The sequence below is a fragment of the Somniosus microcephalus genome, chromosome 23 (assembly GCF_052327205.1).
Source record: "Somniosus microcephalus isolate GS21.2 chromosome 23, FLI_Smic_1.0, whole genome shotgun sequence".
In the NCBI taxonomy this organism is placed as follows: Eukaryota; Metazoa; Chordata; class Chondrichthyes; order Squaliformes; family Somniosidae; genus Somniosus; species Somniosus microcephalus.
In genome coordinates this window covers 3,491,819-3,509,114 of record NC_141009.1, presented here as the reverse complement: position 1 = coordinate 3,509,114, position 17,296 = coordinate 3,491,819, and the positions used below count along the sequence as shown (strand labels likewise).

At 54.8% G+C, this 17,296-nt stretch overlaps 1 protein-coding gene across 1 annotated transcript in view; it reads left to right on the top strand.

Annotated features, from left to right (window-relative positions):
• cacfd1 (calcium channel flower domain containing 1) overlaps positions 1–17,296 on the top strand; it is an 81,309-nt gene that overhangs the window by 58,058 nt on the left and 5,955 nt on the right. The gene's annotated exons all lie outside the window — the stretch shown is intronic.

The window sequence follows — 17,296 nt, the reverse complement described above, 5'->3', positions numbered from 1 at the left end:
CCAGTCTTGCTCCTCTCTTAACTTCCTCTTCAAGGAGTTTCACCATTTCCAGAATTGAGTAATCTCGAGCAGCAGTCGTGGCAGCAGCTGCCCGGAATTTTTACAAAGAGCTGATCGAGTTATTCACACCAACCTCGCTCGATGTCTCAACTCTGCGACTGAGAGGAACTGAAATCAGTGAATCCCATGAGTGAGTGGCAGAGTTAAAATGAGATTTTGCAGAACAGGTCCCAGGTGGGAGTTTGTTAACTGATGGAATCAGAGACTTTAACAGCAACACAAGCAGGCCATTCGGCCCATCGTGCTTGTGCTGTCTCTCTGAAAGAGCGATCTCCTGGACACCGGGATTTAAAGGGTTAAATTCCGAGGACAGGTTGCACAGACTGGGCTTGTATTCCCTCGAGTTTAGAAGATTAAGGGGTGATCTAATCGAGGTGTTTAAGATGATTAAAGGAGTTGATGGGGTCGAGAGAGAGAAACTATTTCCTCTGGTGGGGGGAGTCCAGAACAAGGGGGCAGAACCTTAAAATTAGAGCCAGGCCGTTCAGGGGTGATGTCAGGAAGCACTTCTTCACACAAAGGGTGGTGGAAATCTGGAACTCTCTCCCCCAGAAAGCTGTCGAGGCCGGGGGTCAATTGGAAATGTCAAGACTGAGATTGATCGATTTTTGTTGGGCGAGGATATTAAGGGATATGAAGCAAAGGTGGGGAGATGGGGTTGAGACACAGATCAGCTGTGGTCTGATTGAATGGCGGTGCAGGCCTGAGGGGCTGAATGGCCTCCTCCTGTTCCTATATGTCCTTAGTCCAGTTCCCCTGCCCTTTCCCCATTTGGCACATCATGCTTGTTCGAGTTCCCTGAAAGAGCTATTCCCTTAGTCCCTCTCACCTGCCCATTATCCGTACGATTTCAAATATTTCTTTTACAAATATTTATCCACTTCCCTTTCAAAAATTCTTATGGATTCTCCTCCCACCACTGCCACTCTCCGGGAGCTGCCATTTCTTGTTGGGCTCAGAAAAAAACCCCATAAGAATTAGAAGCAGGAGTCGGCCATTCGGCCCCTCGAGCCTGCTCCGCCATTCAATGAGATCATGGCTGATCTTCAACCTCAACTCCACTTTCCTGCACTATCTCCATATCCCTTGATTCTTTTAATGTACAACAATCTATTGATCTCAGTCTTGAATATACCCAACAATTCAACATCCACAGCCCTCTGGGGCAGAGAATTCCAAAGATTCACAACCCTCTGAGTGAAGAAATTCCTCCTCATCTCAGTCCTAAATGGCCGACCCTGTATCCTGAGACTGTGACCCCTGGTTCTAGACTCCCCAGCCAGGGGGAAACATCCTCCCTGCATCTACCCTGTCAAGCAATCTAAGAATTTTGTATGTTTCAATGAGATCACCTCTCATTCTTCTAAACGCCTAGTCTACTCAATCGCTCCTCACAGGACAACCCCCCATCCCAGGAACCAGTCTGGTGAACCTTCGTTGCACTCCCTCTATGGCAAGTATATCCTTCTTTAGTTAAGGAGACCAAAACTGCAGACCGTTTGTCCGACTACACAGACACTCGGCGCCCAGCAGCATTTCGAACAAGTGCGAATGTATCAATCTGCATAGTGGGCGTTCGCAGGCTATTTGTGATTGGGGTGCATCGCACCAGAGCATAATCCTGATCCTGACCTCCAATATCCGCAACTCAGAGCAATGGACCAGATAAATAAATATATGAGAAGTGGGAGCTGCGGCTGATGTACTCCTCCCCCTGCCCCTCCCCCCGCCCCTCCCCCCGCCACTCCCCCCGCCTCTCCCCCCGCCCCTCCCCCTGCCCCTCCACTCCGAACTAACCCAAGATACTGAGGGCAAGAACAGGATACCTGCCGCAGCCACGACACAGACCATTTGACTCTATAAAGACCGAGTTCAGCTTGTAACATTCCGAAAGCTGCTGACTCCTTCTGAGGCACCACCAACCCAGCCAGAACCTCACCCAAACACCGGGCACAGAGTAAAGCTCCCTCTACACTGTCCCATCAAACACTCCCGGGGCAGGTACAGCATGTGTTAGATACAGAGTAAAGCTCCCTCTACACTGTCCCATCAAACACTCCCAGGGCAGGTACAGCACGGGTTAGATACAGAGTAAAGCTCCCTCTACACTGTCCCATCAAACACTCCCACGGCAGGTACAGCATGTGTTAGATACAGAGTAAAGCTCCCTCTACACTGTCCCATCAAACACTCCCAGGGCAGGTACAGCATGTGTTAGATACAGAGTAAAGCTCCCTCTACACTGTGCCATCAAACGCTCCCAGGGCAGGTACAGCACGGGTTAGATACAGAGTAAAGCTCCCTCTACACTGTCCCATCAAACACTCCCACAGCAGGTACAGCACGGGTTAGATACAGAGTAAAGCTCCCTCTACACTGTCCCATCAAACACTCCCAGGGCAGGGACAGCACGAGTTAGATACAGAGTAAAGCTCCCTCTACACTGTCCCAATCAAACACTCCCAGGGCAGGTCACACAGGGTTAGCTACAGAGTAAAGCTCCCTCTACACTGTCCCATCAAATACTCCCAGGGCAGGTACAGCACGGGTTAGATAGGGGTAAAGCTCCCTCTACACTGTCCCATCAAACACTCCCAGGGCAGGTACAGCACGGGTTAGATACAGAGTAAAACTCCCTCTACACTGTCCCATCAAACACTCCCAGGGCAGGTACAGCATGGGTTAGATAGAGAGTAAAGCTCCCTCTACACTGTCCCATCAAACACTCCCAGGGTAGGTACAGCACGGGGTTAGATACAGAGTAAAGCTCCCTCTACACTGTCCCATCAAACACTCCCAGGGCAGGTACAGCATGTGTTAGATACAGAGTAAAGCTCCCTCTACACTGTCCCATCAAACACTCCCAGGGCAGGTACAGCATGTGTTAGATACAGAGTAAAGCTCCCTCTACACTTTCCCATCAAACACTCCCAGGGCAGGGACAGCATGGGTTAGATACAGAGTAAAGCTCCCTCTACACTGTCCCATCAAACACTCCCAGGGCAGGTACAGCACGGGTTAGATACAGAGTAAAGCTCCCTCTACACTGTCCCATCAAACACTCCCAGGGCAGGTACAGCACGGGTTAGATACAGAGTAAAGCTCCCTCTACACTGTTCCATCAAACACTCCCAGGGCGGGTACAGCATGTGTTAGATACAGAGTAAAGCTCCCTCTGCACTGTCCCATCAAACACTCCCAGGGCAGGTACAGCATGGGTTAGATACAGGGTAAAGCTCCCTCTACACTGTCCCATCAAAACTCCCAGGGCAGGTGCAGCACAGGGTTAGATACAGAGTAAAGCCCCCTCTACACTGACCCATCAAACACTCCCAGGGCAGGTACAGCACGGGTTAGATACAGAGTAAAGCTCCCTCGACACTGTCCCATCAAACACTCCCAGGGCAGGTACAGCATGTGTTAGATACAGAGTAAAGCTCCCTCTACACTGTCCCATCAAACACTCCCAGGGCAGGTCACACAGGGTTAGCTACAGAGTAAAGCTCCCTCTACACTGTCCCATCAAATACTCCCAGGGCAGGTACAGCACAGGTTAGATAGGAGTAAAGCTCCCTCTACACTGTCCCATCAAACACTCCCAGGGCAGGTACAGCACGGGTTAGATACAGAGTAAAGCTCCCTCTACACTGTCCCATCAAACACTCCAAGGGCAGGTACAGCACGGGTTAGATACAGAGTAAAGCTCCCTCTACACTGTCCCATCAAACCTCCCAGGGCAGGTGCAGCACAGGGTTAGATACAGAGTAAAGCCCCCTCTACACTGACCCATCAAACACTCCCAGGGCAGGTACAGCACGGGTTAGATACAGAGTAAAGCTCCCTCTACACTGTCCCATCAAATACTCCCAGGGCAGGTACAGCACGGGTTAGATGCAGAGTAAAACTCCCTCTACACTGTCCCATCAAACACTCCCAGGGCAGGTACAGCATGGGTTAGATAGAGAGTAAAGCTCCCTCTACACTGTCCCATCAAACACTCCCAGGGTAGGTACAGCACGGGGTTAGATACAGAGTAAAGCTCCCTCGACACTGTCCCATCAAACACTGCCAGGGCAGGTACAGCATGTGTTAGATACAGAGTAAAGCTCCCTCTACACTGTCCCATCAAACACTCCCAGGGCAGGTCACACAGGGTTAGCTACAGAGTAAAGCTCCCTCTACACTGTCCCATCAAATACTCCCAGGGCAGGTACAGCCCGGGTTAGATACAGAGTAAAGCTCCCTCTACACTGTCCCATCAAACACTCCCAGGGCAGGTACAGCACGGGTTAGATAGGAGTAAAGCTCCCTCTACACTGTCCCATCAAACACTCCCAGGGCAGGTACAGCACGGGTTAGATACAGAGTAAAACTCCCTCTACACTGTCCCATCAAACACTCCCAGGGCAGGTACAGCATGGGTTAGATAGAGAGTAAAGCTCCCTCTACACTGTCCCATCAAACACTCCCAGGGTAGGTACAGCACGGGGTTAGATACAGAGTAAAGCTCCCTCTACACTGTCCCATCAAACACTCCCAGGGCAGGTACAGCATGTGTTAGATACAGAGTAAAGCTCCCTCTACACTGTCCCATCAAACACTCCCAGGGCAGGTACAGCACGGGTTAGATACAGAGTAAAGCTCCCTCTACACTTTCCCATCAAACACTCCCAGGGCAGGTACAGCACGGGTTAGATACAGAGTAAAGCTCCCTCTACACTGTCCCATCAAACACTCCCAGGGCAGGTACAGCACAGGTTAGATACAGAGTAAAGCTCCCTCTACACTGTCCCATCAAACACTCCCAGGGCGGGTACAGCACGGGTTAGATACAGAGTAAAGCTCCCTCTACACTGTTCCATCAAACACTCCCAGGGCGGGTACAGCATGTGTTAGATACAGAGTAAAGCTCCCTCTGCACTGTCCCATCAAACACTCCCAGGGCAGGTACAGCACGGGTTAGATACAGAGTAAAGCTCCCTCTACACTGTCCCATCAAACACTCCCAGGGCAGGTACAGCACGGGTTAGATACAGAGTAAAGCTCCCTCTACACTGTCCCATCAAACACTCCCAGGGCAGGTACAGCACGGGTTAGATACAGAGTAAAGCTCCCTCTACACTGTCCCATCAAACACTCCCAGGGCAGGTACAGCACGGGTTAGATACAGAGTAAAGCTCCCTCTACACTGTTCCATCAAACACTCCCAGGGCAGGTACAGCACGGGTTAGATACAGAGTAAAGCTCCCTCTACACTGTTCCATCAAACACTCCCAGGGCAGGTACAGCACGGGTTAGATACAGAGTAAAGCTCCCTCTGCACTGTCCCATCAAACACTCCCAGGGCAGGTACAGCACGGGTTAGATACAGAGTAAAGCTCCCTCTGCACTGTCCCATCAAACACCCCTAGGGCCATGTGTAGAAAAGAGAAACCAGAATTCAAAACATTGATAGTTCCTGGAATAAAATTTGCAAAGACAATTACTGAAAAGTGTTATTGTGAAATGCTGTGATATTTAAAGATGTTCCTTGACTTTGACCAATCAGCAGGCAGGGGAGCTCGAGTCTGGTCATGTTGCATCATTCGAGTTTATTGAGAAACTCCGAAAGTGACTGGTAAGCATAGAAAGTAAATGTCAAATTTAATTGAATTGGTTCAGTTATGGGATGTGCAAATGGCAGAGAAACAAAGATGGTTTGAAACAAGCCCGTTCGATGGTTCCATTGCGGCCTCCGCTCATCCTGCGCTGGATGTGCACCGTCCGCCATATTGGTCAGGGCGCCCTGTGGTTGTCCAGGGCAACATAAATCGGCCCGTGCTTGACCGTACGAGCAGCGGTCAGTTTTATTCAGGAGGCGCAACAGCCAATCCTGCGGAGCTTAAAGGGACCGCTGGGGGCTGCCACCAAAAGCAACCCAGCTCTAAGCCTGGGGTCGCTATCAACAACCACTCGACCCTACCCCCCTCAATCACCTCCACCCTACCCCCAGCTCTCGATCGCCTCCACCCTACCTCCATCTCCCTCCCCCCAGCTCTCGATTGCCTCCTACCTCCCTCCCCCCAGCTCTCGATCGCCTCCACCCTACCACCCTCCCGAGACACAGAAGGAGATATTAGGACAGGTGACCAAAAGCTTGGTCAAAGAGGAAAGTTTTGGGCTGGAGAAGGTTACAGAGATAGGTAGGGGCGAGGAGGGCCATGGAGGGATTTGAAAACAAGGATGAGAATTTTTAAATCGTGGCGTTTCCGGACCGGGAGCCAGTGTAGATCAGCGAGCACATAAGAACATAAGAAACAGGAGCAGGAGTAGGCCAATCGGCCCCTCGAGCCTGCTCCGCCATTCAATAAGATCATGGCTGATCTGATCCTAACCGCCAATCTACTATCACAGAACCATCTCCTGAATCTAACAGAATTAGACACACGAAATAGGAGCAGGATCAGGCTACACGGCCACTGGGCCTGCTCCGCTACCCACAGGGCCATGACCGATCCGATCCAAACCTAGACTCATGTCCAAATTCCTGCCCACTCCCCGTAACCCTTAATTCCCTTTACTTCTAGGAAACTGTCTATTTCGAGACAGGGGGGTGATGGGTGAACGGGACTGGGTGCGAGTTAGGACACGGGCAGCAGCGATTGGGATGAGTGCAACTTTACGGAGGATGGAAGATGGGAGGACGGTCAGGGGAGCGTTGGAATAGTCGAGGCTGGAAGTGACAAAGGCATGGTCGAGGGATTCAGCAGCAGATCAGTTGAGGGAGATGCAGAGACGGGCTGTATCGGTGATGGAGCGGCTATGTGCTCGAAAGTTCAGCTAAGGATCAAATACGACACGGTGGTTGCGATGGCCTGGTTCAGCCTCAGACAGTACCCCAGTGAGAGTCAGTGTCTGTGGAACCCGTACCCCAGTGAGAGTCAGTGTCTGGAACCCGTACCCCAGTGAGAGTCAGTGTCTGTGGAACCCGTACCCCAGTGAGAGTCAGTGTCTGTGGAACCCGTACCCCAGTGAGAGTCAGTGTCTGTGGAACCCGTACCCCAGTGAGAGTCAGTGTCTGGAACCCGTACCCCAGTGAGAGTCAGTGTCTGGAACCCGTACCCCAGTGAGAGTCAGTGTCTGTGAAACCCGTACCCCAGTGAGAGTCAGTGTCTGGAACCCATACCCCAATGAGAGTCAGTGTCTGTGGAACGCGTACCCCAGTGACAGTCAGTGTCTGTGGAACCCGTACCCCAGTGAGAGTCAGTGTCTGTGGAACCCGTACCCCAGTGAGAGTCAGTGTCTGTGAAACCCATACCCCAGTGAGAGTCAGTGTCTGTGGAACGCGTACCCCAGTGAGAGTCAGTGTCTGTGGAACCCGTACCCCAGTGAGAGTCAGTGTGTGTGGAACCCGTACCCCAGTGAGATTCAGTGTCTGTGGAACCGGTACCCCAGTGAGAGTCAGTGTCTGTGGAACCCGTACCCGAGTGAGATTCAGTGTCTGTGGAACCCGTACCCCAGTGAGAGTCAGTGTCCGTGGAACCCGTACCCCAGTGAGAGTCAGTGTCCGTGGAACCCGTACCCCAGTGAGAGTCAGTGCCTGTGGAACCCGTACCCCAGTGAGAGTCCGTGTCTGTGGAACCCGTAGCCCAGTGAGAGTCAGTGTCTGTGGAACCCGTACCCCAGTGAGAGTCAGTGCCTGTGGAACCCGTACCTCAGTGAGAGTCAGTGTCTGTGGAACCCGTACCCCAGTGAGAGTGAGTGTCTGTGGAACCCGTACCCCAGGGAGAGTCAGTGTCTGTGGAACCCGTACCCCAGTGAGAGTCAGTGTCTGTGGAACCCGTACCCCAGTGAGAGTCAGTGTGTGTGGAACCCGTACCCCAGTGAGAGTCAGTGTCTGTGGAACCCGTACCCCAGTGAGAGTCAGTGTGTGTGGAGCCCGTACCCCAGTGAGAGTCAGTGTCTGTGGAACCCGTACCCCAGTGAGAGTCAGTGTCTGTGGAACCCGTACCCCAGTGAGAGTCAGTGTCTGTGGAACCCGTACCCCAGTGAGAGTCAGTGCCTGTGGAACCCGTACCCCAATGAGAGTCCGTGTCTGTGGAACCCGTACCCCAGTGAGAGTCAGTGTCTGTGGAACCCATACCCCAGTGAGAGTCAGTGTCTGTGGAACCCGTACCCCAGTGAGAGTCAGTGTCTGTGGAACCCGTACCCCAGTGAGAGTCCGTGTCTGTGGAACCCGTACCCCAGTGAGAGTCAGTGTCTGTGGAACCCGTACCCCAGTGAGAGTCAGTGTCTGTGGAGCCCGTACCCCAGTGAGAGTCAGTGTCTGTGCAACCCATACCCCAGTGAGAGTCAGTGTCTGTGGAACCCGTACCCCAGTGAGAGTCAGTGCCTGTGGAACCCGTACCCCAGTGAGAGACAGTGTCTGTGGAACCCGTACCCCAGTGAGAGTCAGTGTCTGTGGAACCCGTACCCCAGTGAGAGTCAGTGTCTGTGGAACCCGTACCCCAGTGAGAGTCAGTGTGTGTGGATCCCTTACCCCAGTGAGAGTCAGTGTCTGTGGAACCCGTACCCCAGTGAGAGTCAGTGTGTGTGGATCCCTTACCCCAGTGAGAGTCAGTGTCTGTGGAACCCGTACCCCAGTGAGAGTCAGTGTCTGTGCAACCCGTACCCCAGTGAGAGTCAGTGTCTGTGGAACCCGTACCCCAGTGAGAGTCAGTGCCTGTGGAACCCGTACCCCAGTGAGAGTCAGTGTCTGTGGAACCCGTACCCCAGTGAGAGTCAGTGTCTGTGGAACCCATACCCCAGTGAGAGTCAGTGTCTGTGGAACCCGTGCCCCAGTGAGAGTCAGTGTCTGTGGAACCCGGACCCCAGTGAGAGTCAGTGTCTGTGGAACCCGTGCCCCAGTGAGAGTCAGTGTCTGTGGAACCCGTACCCCAGTGAGAGTCAGTGTGTGTGGAACCCGTACCCCAGTGAGAGTCAGTGTCTGTGGAACCCGTACCCCAGTGAGAGTCAGTGTCTGTGGAACCCGTGCCCCAGTGAGAGTCAGTGTGTGTGTGGAACCCGTACCCCAGTGAGAGTCAGTGTCTGTGGAACCCGTACCCCAGTGAGAGTCAGTGTCTGTGGAACCCGTACCCCAGTGAGAGTCAGTGCCTGTGGAACCCGTACCCCAGTGAGAGTCAGTGTCTGTGGAACCCGTACCCCAGTGAGAGTCAGTGTCTGTGGAACCCGTACCCCAGTGACAGTCAGTGTCTGTGGAACCCGTACCCCAGTGAGAGTAAGTGTCTGTGGAGCCCGTACCCCAGTGAGAGTCAGTGCCTGTGGAACCCGTACCCCAGTGAGAGTCAGTGTCTGTGGAACCCGTACCCCAGTGAGAGTCAGTGTCTGTGGAACCCGTACCCCAGTGAGAGTCAGTGCCTGTGGAACCCGTACCCCAGTGAGAGTCAGTGTCTGTGGAACCCGTACCCCAGTGAGAGTCAGTGTCTGTGGAACCCGTACCCCAGTGAGAGTCAGTGTCTGTGGAACCCGGACCCCAGTGAGAGTCAGTGTCAGAGTCTCCGCGCTCTCCCATTGGTTGGATGATGTTGCAGTGCGTTGCCAGGACGCGGTTGCCTGGTGACATTGTGTCAGTTTCTGGCCATGGATCGGTGCGGAGTGCAGGAACCGACGGTGAAATATCTGGAACTCGCCCCCGAGCCCGAGGCCCCCGCCCCGGCCCGGACCAGCCAGCACTACCGGGTGAAGCCCGGGGTCCCCGAGAGATTCGAGCACCCCAACTCCTTCCAGGGATACAGGTACCGGGAGAGGATTCGAGAGAGGGATCCCGGGGCAGGGATCTACGGAGAGGGATCCAGGGATTGGGATCTAGGGATTGGGATCCTGGGATTGGGATCCAGGGACTGGGATCTAGGGAGAGGGATCCAGGGATTGGGATCCTGGGAATGGGATCCAGGGACTGGGATCCAGGGAGAGGGATCCATGGAGCAGGGATCCAGGGATTGGGATCCAGCGATTGAGATCCAGGGATTGGGATCCATGAGCAGGGATCCAGGGATTGGGATCCAGGGATTGAGATCTAGGGATTGAGATCCAGGGAGAGGGATCTAGGATTGGAATCCAGGGATTGGAACCCAGAGAGAGGGAATCCAGGGATTGGGATCTTGGGATTGGGTTCCAGGGATTGGGATCTAGGGATTGGGATCCATGGAGAGGGATCTAGGGATTGGGATCCAGGGATTGGAACCCAGGGAGAGGAATCCTGGGATTGGGATCCAGGGACTGGGATCCAGCGAGAGGGATCAAGGGATTGGGATCCAGGGATTGGAATCCAGGGAGAGGAATCCTGGGATTGGGATCCAGGGACTGGGATCCAGTGAGAGGGATCAAGGGATTGGGATCCAGGGATTGGAATCCAGGGAGAGGAATCCTGGGATTGGGATCCAGGGACTGGGATCCAGTGAGAGGGATCAAGGGATTGGGATCCAGGGATTGGAATCCAGGGAGAGGAATCCTGTGATTGGGATCCAGGGAGAGGGATCCAGAGATTGGGATCCTGGGATTGGGATCCTGGGATTGGGATGCAGGGAATCAGTTGACAGGAAGTTGCTTTTCACACAGTGATCAACCTCTGGAGCTGACCCTGGGTCAGGTGCCTGGTCTCAGTATTTGGGGATTCCAGGAGTACAGCTGTGTGGATCACCAGGGCCTAGAAATTCAGTTGGCGCCGCGCCAGGGCTTTCGCGCCGGAAAGTTAGCGCCGGCGCTAAGTCCCCCTGCGCGCGCCAAAAATTCAGTAGCGCCGCGCCCAAACGGCTGCCGGCGCCACTGAAGGGTGTTTGCGCCTGAAAACTGGCGCTACGCGCCGCATTGCGGCGCTATTCCGGCGCCCGATGCGGTGCAGCAGGCTCGGGAAGTGCAGGCCTCCTCCTTCAGTTAAGGAGGAGCTGCCTGCACCCGCCCGCTGGCCGGTAAAATCGCCACAAAAATGAGCCCGGCACCTCGGGGAAGTGCCGGGCTCGCAGCCGAGAAGCATCTGTTCCGCGGGGGGGGGGGGGGGTGGGGGAGTCCGGGGAGGGAGGTGCGGGCAGGCGGCCGGCGGCCGCTCCACCTTTATGCGCCGGCGCAAAGTCGTGTAAGACTCTGTTGCCAGAGTCTTAGTTGCGGCTGCCACGGGCGAGGCGGCCGCAACTGAATTTCGGCGCTGGGGCCCGTCGGCATGGCAACCGGGACGCTGCGCACACCGATGACGTCATCGGTGCTGGCGCAGCGCTACCGGTCTACCGCCAATTCCAGGGCCCCAGGGAATTTTTAAACTGGTCATAACTCCGGCGCTAGGCCCTCCAGCGCCCCAAATGGGGCGCTAGGCCTACTGAATTTCTAGGCCCAGCTCTCTTGTCATTTCCTGTATTTGTCATTTCTGTTGCTGTACATTTATAAACCTCACTTACTGCATCGCGTGTCTGTTACCATGGGGTGTATGCAGAAGTTAGGACAAAGTTCATGACAGTGTCAATAATTAAAGGGGGTCCCCGGGAGTGTGTCAGTATTTACAGGGGGTCCCCTGGAGTGTGGCAGTACTTACAGGGTGTCCCCGGGAGTGTGTCAGTATTTACAGGGGGTCCCCGGGAGTGTGTCAATAATTACAGGGGACTCCGGGAGTGTGTCAGTATTTACCGGGGTCCCTGGGAGTGTGTCAGTAATACAGGGGGTCCCTGGGAGTGTGTCAATAATTACAGGGGACTCCGGGAGTGTGTCAGTATTTACAGGGAGTCCCCGGGAGTGTGTTAGTATTTACAGGGAGTCCCCGGGAGTGTGTCAGTATTTACAGGGGGCCCCGGGAGTGTGTCAGTATTTACAGGGGGTTCCCGGGAGTGTGTCAGTATTTACAGGGGGTTCCCGGGGAGTGTGTCAGTATTTACAGGAGGTCCCTGGGGTGCATCAGTATTTACAGGACCACGGGAGTGTGTCTGTATTTACAGGGGGTCCCCGGGAGTGTGTCGGTATTTACAGGGAGTCTCCAGGAGTGTCAATAATTACAGGGGACTCCAGGAGTGTGTCAGTATTTACAGGGAGTCCCCAGGAGTGTGTCAGTATTTACAGGGGATCCCCGGGAGTGTGTCAATATTTACAGGGTGCCCCCGGGAGTGTGTCAGTATTTACAGCGCATTCCCGGGAGTGTGTCAGTATTTACAGGGGGTCCCCTGAGTGTGTCAGTATTTACAGGGGGTCCCGGGAGTGTGTTAGTATTTACAGGGCGCTCCCGGGATTGTGTCAGTATTTGCAGGGGATCCCCGGGAGTGTGTCAGTATTTACAGGGGGTCCCCTGAGTGTGTCAGTATTAACAGGGGGTCCCGGGAGTGTGTTAGTATTTACAGGGGGTCCCCGGGAGTGTGTCAGTATTTACAGGGGGTCCCCAGGATTGTGTCAGTATTTACAGGGGGTCCCCGGGAGTGTGTCAGTATTTTCAGGGGGTCCCCGGGAGTGTGTCAGTATTTACAGGGCGCTCCCGGGATTGTGTCAGTATTTGCAGGGGATCCCCGGGAGTGTGTCAGTATTTACAGGGGGTCACCCGGAGAGTGTCAGTATTTACAGGGTGCTCCAGGATTTAGTCAGTATTTACAGGGGGTCCCCTGAGTGTGTCAGTATTTACAGGGGATCCCCGGGAGTGTGTCAGTATTTACAGGGGGGTCCCCGGGAGTGTGTCAGTATTTACAGGGAGTCCCCGGGAGTGTGTCAGTATTTACAGGGGGTCCCCGGGAGTGTGTCATTATTTACACGGGGTCCCCGGTAGTGTGTCAGTATTTACAGGGGTCGCCGGGAGTGTGTTAGTATTTACAGGGGGTCCCCAGGAATGTGTCAGTATTTACAGGGGGTCCCCGGGAGTGTGTCAGTATTTACAGGGGGTCCCCGGGAGTGTGTCAGTATTTACAGGGAGTCCCTGGGAGTGCGTCAGTATTTACAGGGGTCCCGGGGAGTGCGTGAGTATTTTCAAGGGGTCCCGGGGAGTGTCTGTATTTACAGGGGGTCCCCGGGAGTGTGTGAGTATTTACAGGGCGTCCCCGGCAGTGTGTCAGTATTTATACGGCGTCCCCGGGAGTGTGTCAGTATTTACAGGGGGGTCCCCGGGAGTGTGTCAGTATTTACAGGGGGTCCCCGGGAGTGTGTCAGCATTTACAGGGGATCCCCGGGAGTGTGTCAGTATTCACAGGGGGACCCCGGGAGTGTGTCAGTATTTATAGGGGGTCCCCGGGAGTGTGTCAGTATTTACAGGGGGTCCCCGGGGGTGAGTCAGTATTTACAGGGTCTGTCCCGGGAGTGTGTCAGTAATTACAGGGGGTCCCCGGGAGTGTGTCAGTATTTACAAGGGGTCCACGGGAGTGTGTCAGTGTTTACAGGGGGTCCCCAGGAGTGTGTCAATATTTACAGGGGGTCCCCCGGAGTGTGTCTGTATTTACAGGGGGCCCAGGGAGTAGGGCAGTATTTACAGTGGGTTCCCGAGAGTGTGTCACTATTTACAGGGGGTTCCCTGGGAGTGTGTCAGTATTTACAAGTGGTCCCTGGGAGTGTGTCAGTATTTACAGGGGGTCCCTGGGAGTGTGTCAGTATTTACAGGGGGTCCTCGGGAGTGCGTCAGTATTTACAGGGGGTCCCTGAGAGTGCGTCAGTATTTACAGGGGGTCCCCGGGGGTGTGTCATTATTTACATGGGATCCCCGGGAGTGTGTCAGTATTTACAGGGGGTCCATGGGAGTGTGTCAGTATTTACAGGGGATCCCCGGGAGTGTGTCAGTATTTACAGGGGGTCCCCAGGAGTGTGTCAAAATTTACAGGGCGCCCCCGGGAGCGTGTCAGTATTTACAGCGCATTCCCGGGAGTGTGTCAGTATTTACAGGGGATCCCCGGGAGTGTATCAATAATTACAGGGGACTCCGGGAGTGTGTCAGTATTTACAGGGAGTCCCCGGGAGTGTGTCAGTATTTACAGGGGGCCCCGGGAGTGTGTCAGTATTTACAGGGGGTCCCCGTGAGTGTGTCAGTATTTACAGGGGGTTCCCGGGGAGTGCATCAGTATTTACAGGACCACGGGAGTGTGTCTGTATTTACAGGGGGTCCCCGGGAGTGTGTCGGTATTTACAGGGGGTCCCCGGGATTGTGTCAATAATTACAGGAGACTCCGGGAGTGTGTCAGTATTTACAGGGCGCCCCCGGGAGTGTGGGTGAGATTCAGTGTCTGTGGAACCTGTACCCCAGTGAGAGTCAGTGTCTGTGGAACCTGTACCCCAGTGAGAGTCAGTGTCCGTGGAACCCGTACCCCAGTGAGAGTCAGTGTCTGTGGAACCCGTACCCCAGTGAGAGTCAGTGTCTGTGGAACCCGTACCCCAGTGAGAGTCTGTGTCTGTGGAACCCGTACCGCAGTGAGAGTCAGTGTCTGTGGAACCCGTACCCCAGTGAGAGTCAGTGTCTGTGGAACCCGTACCCCAGTGAGAGTCAGTGTCTGTGGATCCTGTACCCCAGTGAGAGTCCGTGTCTGTGGAACCCGTACCCCAGTGACAGTCAGTGTCTGTGGAGCCCGTACCCCAGTGAGAGTCAGTGTCTGTGCAACCCGTACCCCAGTGAGAGTCAGTGTCTGTGGAACCCGTAACCCAGTGAGAGTCAGTGTCTGTGGAACCCGTACCCCAGTGAGAGTCAGTGTCAGTGGAACCCGTAACCCAGTGAGAGTCAGTGTCTGTGGAACCCGTACCCCAGTGAGAGTCAGTGTCTGTGGAACCCGTACCCCAGTGAGAGTCAGTGTCTGTGGAACCCGTACCCCAGTGAGAATCATTGTCAGTGGAACCCGTACCCCAGTGAGAGTCAATGTCTGTGGAACCCGTACCCCAGTGAGAGTCAGTGTGTGTGGATCCCATACCCCAGTGAGAGTCAGTGTCTGTGGAACCCGTACCCCAGTGAGAGTCAGTGTCTGTGGAACCCGTACCCCAGTGAGAGTCAGTGTCTGTGGAACCCGTACCCCAGTGAGAGGCAGTGTGTGTGGAACCCGTACCCGAGTGAGATTCAGTGTCTGTGGAACCCGTACCCCAGTGAGAGTCAGTGTCTGTGGAACCTGTACCCCAGTGAGAGTCAGTGTCCGTGGAACCCGTACCCCAGTGAGAGTCAGTGTCCGTGGAACCCGTACCCCAGTGAAAGTCAGTGTCTGTGGAAACCGTACCCCAGCGAGAGTCAGTGTCTGTGGATCCTGTACCCCAGTGAGAGTCAGTGTCTGTGGAACCCGTACCCCAGTGAGAGTCAGTGTGTGTGGAACCCGTACCCCAGTGAGAGTCAGTGTCTGTGGAACCCGTACCCCAGTGAGAGTCAGTGTCTGTGGAACCCGTACCCCAGTGAGAGTCAGTGTCTGTGGATCCTGTACCCCAGTGAGAGTCAGTGTCTGTGGAACCCGTACCCCAGTGAGAGTCAGTGTCTGTGGAGCCCGTACCCCAGTGAGAGTCAGTGTCTGTGCAACCCGTACCCCAGTGAGAGTCAGTGTCTGTGGAACCCGTACCCCAGTGAGAGGCAGTGTCTGTGGAACCCGTACCCCAGTGAGAGACAGTGTCTGTGGAACCCGTACCCCAGTGAGAGTCAGTGTCAGTGGAACCCGTACCCCAGTGAGAGTCAGTGTCTGTGGAACCCGTACCCCAGTGAGAGTCAGTGTCTGTGGAACCCGTACCCCAGTGAGAGTCAGTGTCTGTGGAACCCGTACCCCAGTGAGAGTCAGTGTCTGTGGAACCCGTACCCCAGTGAGTGTCAGTGTCTGTGGAACCCGTACCCCAGTGAGAGTCAGTGTCTGTGGAACCCGTACCCCAGCGAGAGTCAGTGTCTGTGGAACCCGGACCCCAGTGAGAGTCAGTGTCTGTGGAACCCGTACCCCAATGAGAGTCAGTGTCTGTGGAACCCGTACCCCAGTGAGAGTCAGTGTCTGTGGAACCCGTACCCCAGTGAGTCAGTGCCTGTGGAACCCGTACCGCAGTGAGTCAGTGTCTGTGGAACCCGTACCCCAGTGAGTCAGTGCCTGTGGAACCCGGACCCCAGTGAGAGTCAGTGCCTGTGGAACCCGTACCCCAGTGAGAGTCAGTGTCTGTGGAACCCGTACCCCAGTGAGAGTCAGTGTCTGTGGAACCCGTACCCCAGTGAGAGTCAGTGTCTGTGGAACCCGTACCCCAGTGAGAGTCAGTGTCTGTGGAACCCGGACCCCAGTGAGAGTCAGTGTGTGTGGAACCCATACCCCAGTGAGAGTCAGTGTCTGTGGAACCCGTACCCCAGTGAGAGTCAGTGTCTGTGGAACCCGTACCCCAGTGAGAGTCAGTGTGTGGGGAACTCGTACCCCAGTGAGAGTCAGTGTCTGTGGGACCCGTACCCCAGTGAGAGTCAGTGTCTGTGGAACCCGTACCCCAGTGAGAGTCAGTGTCTGTGGAACCCGTACCCCAGTGAGAGTCATTGTCTGTGGAACCCGTACCCCAGTGAGAGTCAGTGTCTGTGGAACCCGTACCCCAGTGAGAGTCAGTGTCTGTGGAACCCGTACCCCAGTGAGAGTCAGTGTCTGTGGGACCCGTACCCCAGTGAGAGTCAGTGTCTGGGGAACCCGTGCCCCAGTGAGAGTCAGTGTCTGTGGAACCCATACCCCAGTGAGAGTCAGTGTCTGTGGAACCCGTACCCCAGTGAGAGTCAGTGTCTGTGGAACCCGTACCCCAGTGAGAGTCAGTGTCTGTGGAACCCGTACCCCAGTGAGAGTCAGTGTCTGTGGAACCCGTACCCCAGTGAGAGTCAGTGTCTGTGGAACCCGTACCCCAGTGAGAATCAGTGTGTGTGGAACCCGTACCCCAGTGAGAGTCAGTGTCTGTGGAACCCGTACCCCAGTGAGAGTCAGTGTCTGTGGAACACGTACCCCAGTGAGAGTCAGTGTCTGTGGAACCCGTACCCCAGTGAGAGTCAGTGTCTGTGGAACCCGTACCCCAGTGAGAGTCAGTGTCTGTGGAACCCGTACCCCAGTGAGAGTCAGTGTCTGTGGAACCCGTACCCCAGTGAGAGTCAGTGTCTGTGGAACCCGTACCACAGTGAGAGTCAGTGTCTGTGGAACCCGTACCCCAGTGAGAGTCAGTGTCTGTGGAACCCGGACCCCAGTGAGAGTCAGTGTCTGTGGAACCCGTACCCCAGTGAGAGTCAGTGTCTGTGGAACCCGTACCCCAGTGAGAGTCAGTGTCTGTGGAACACGTACCCCAGTGAGAGTCAGTG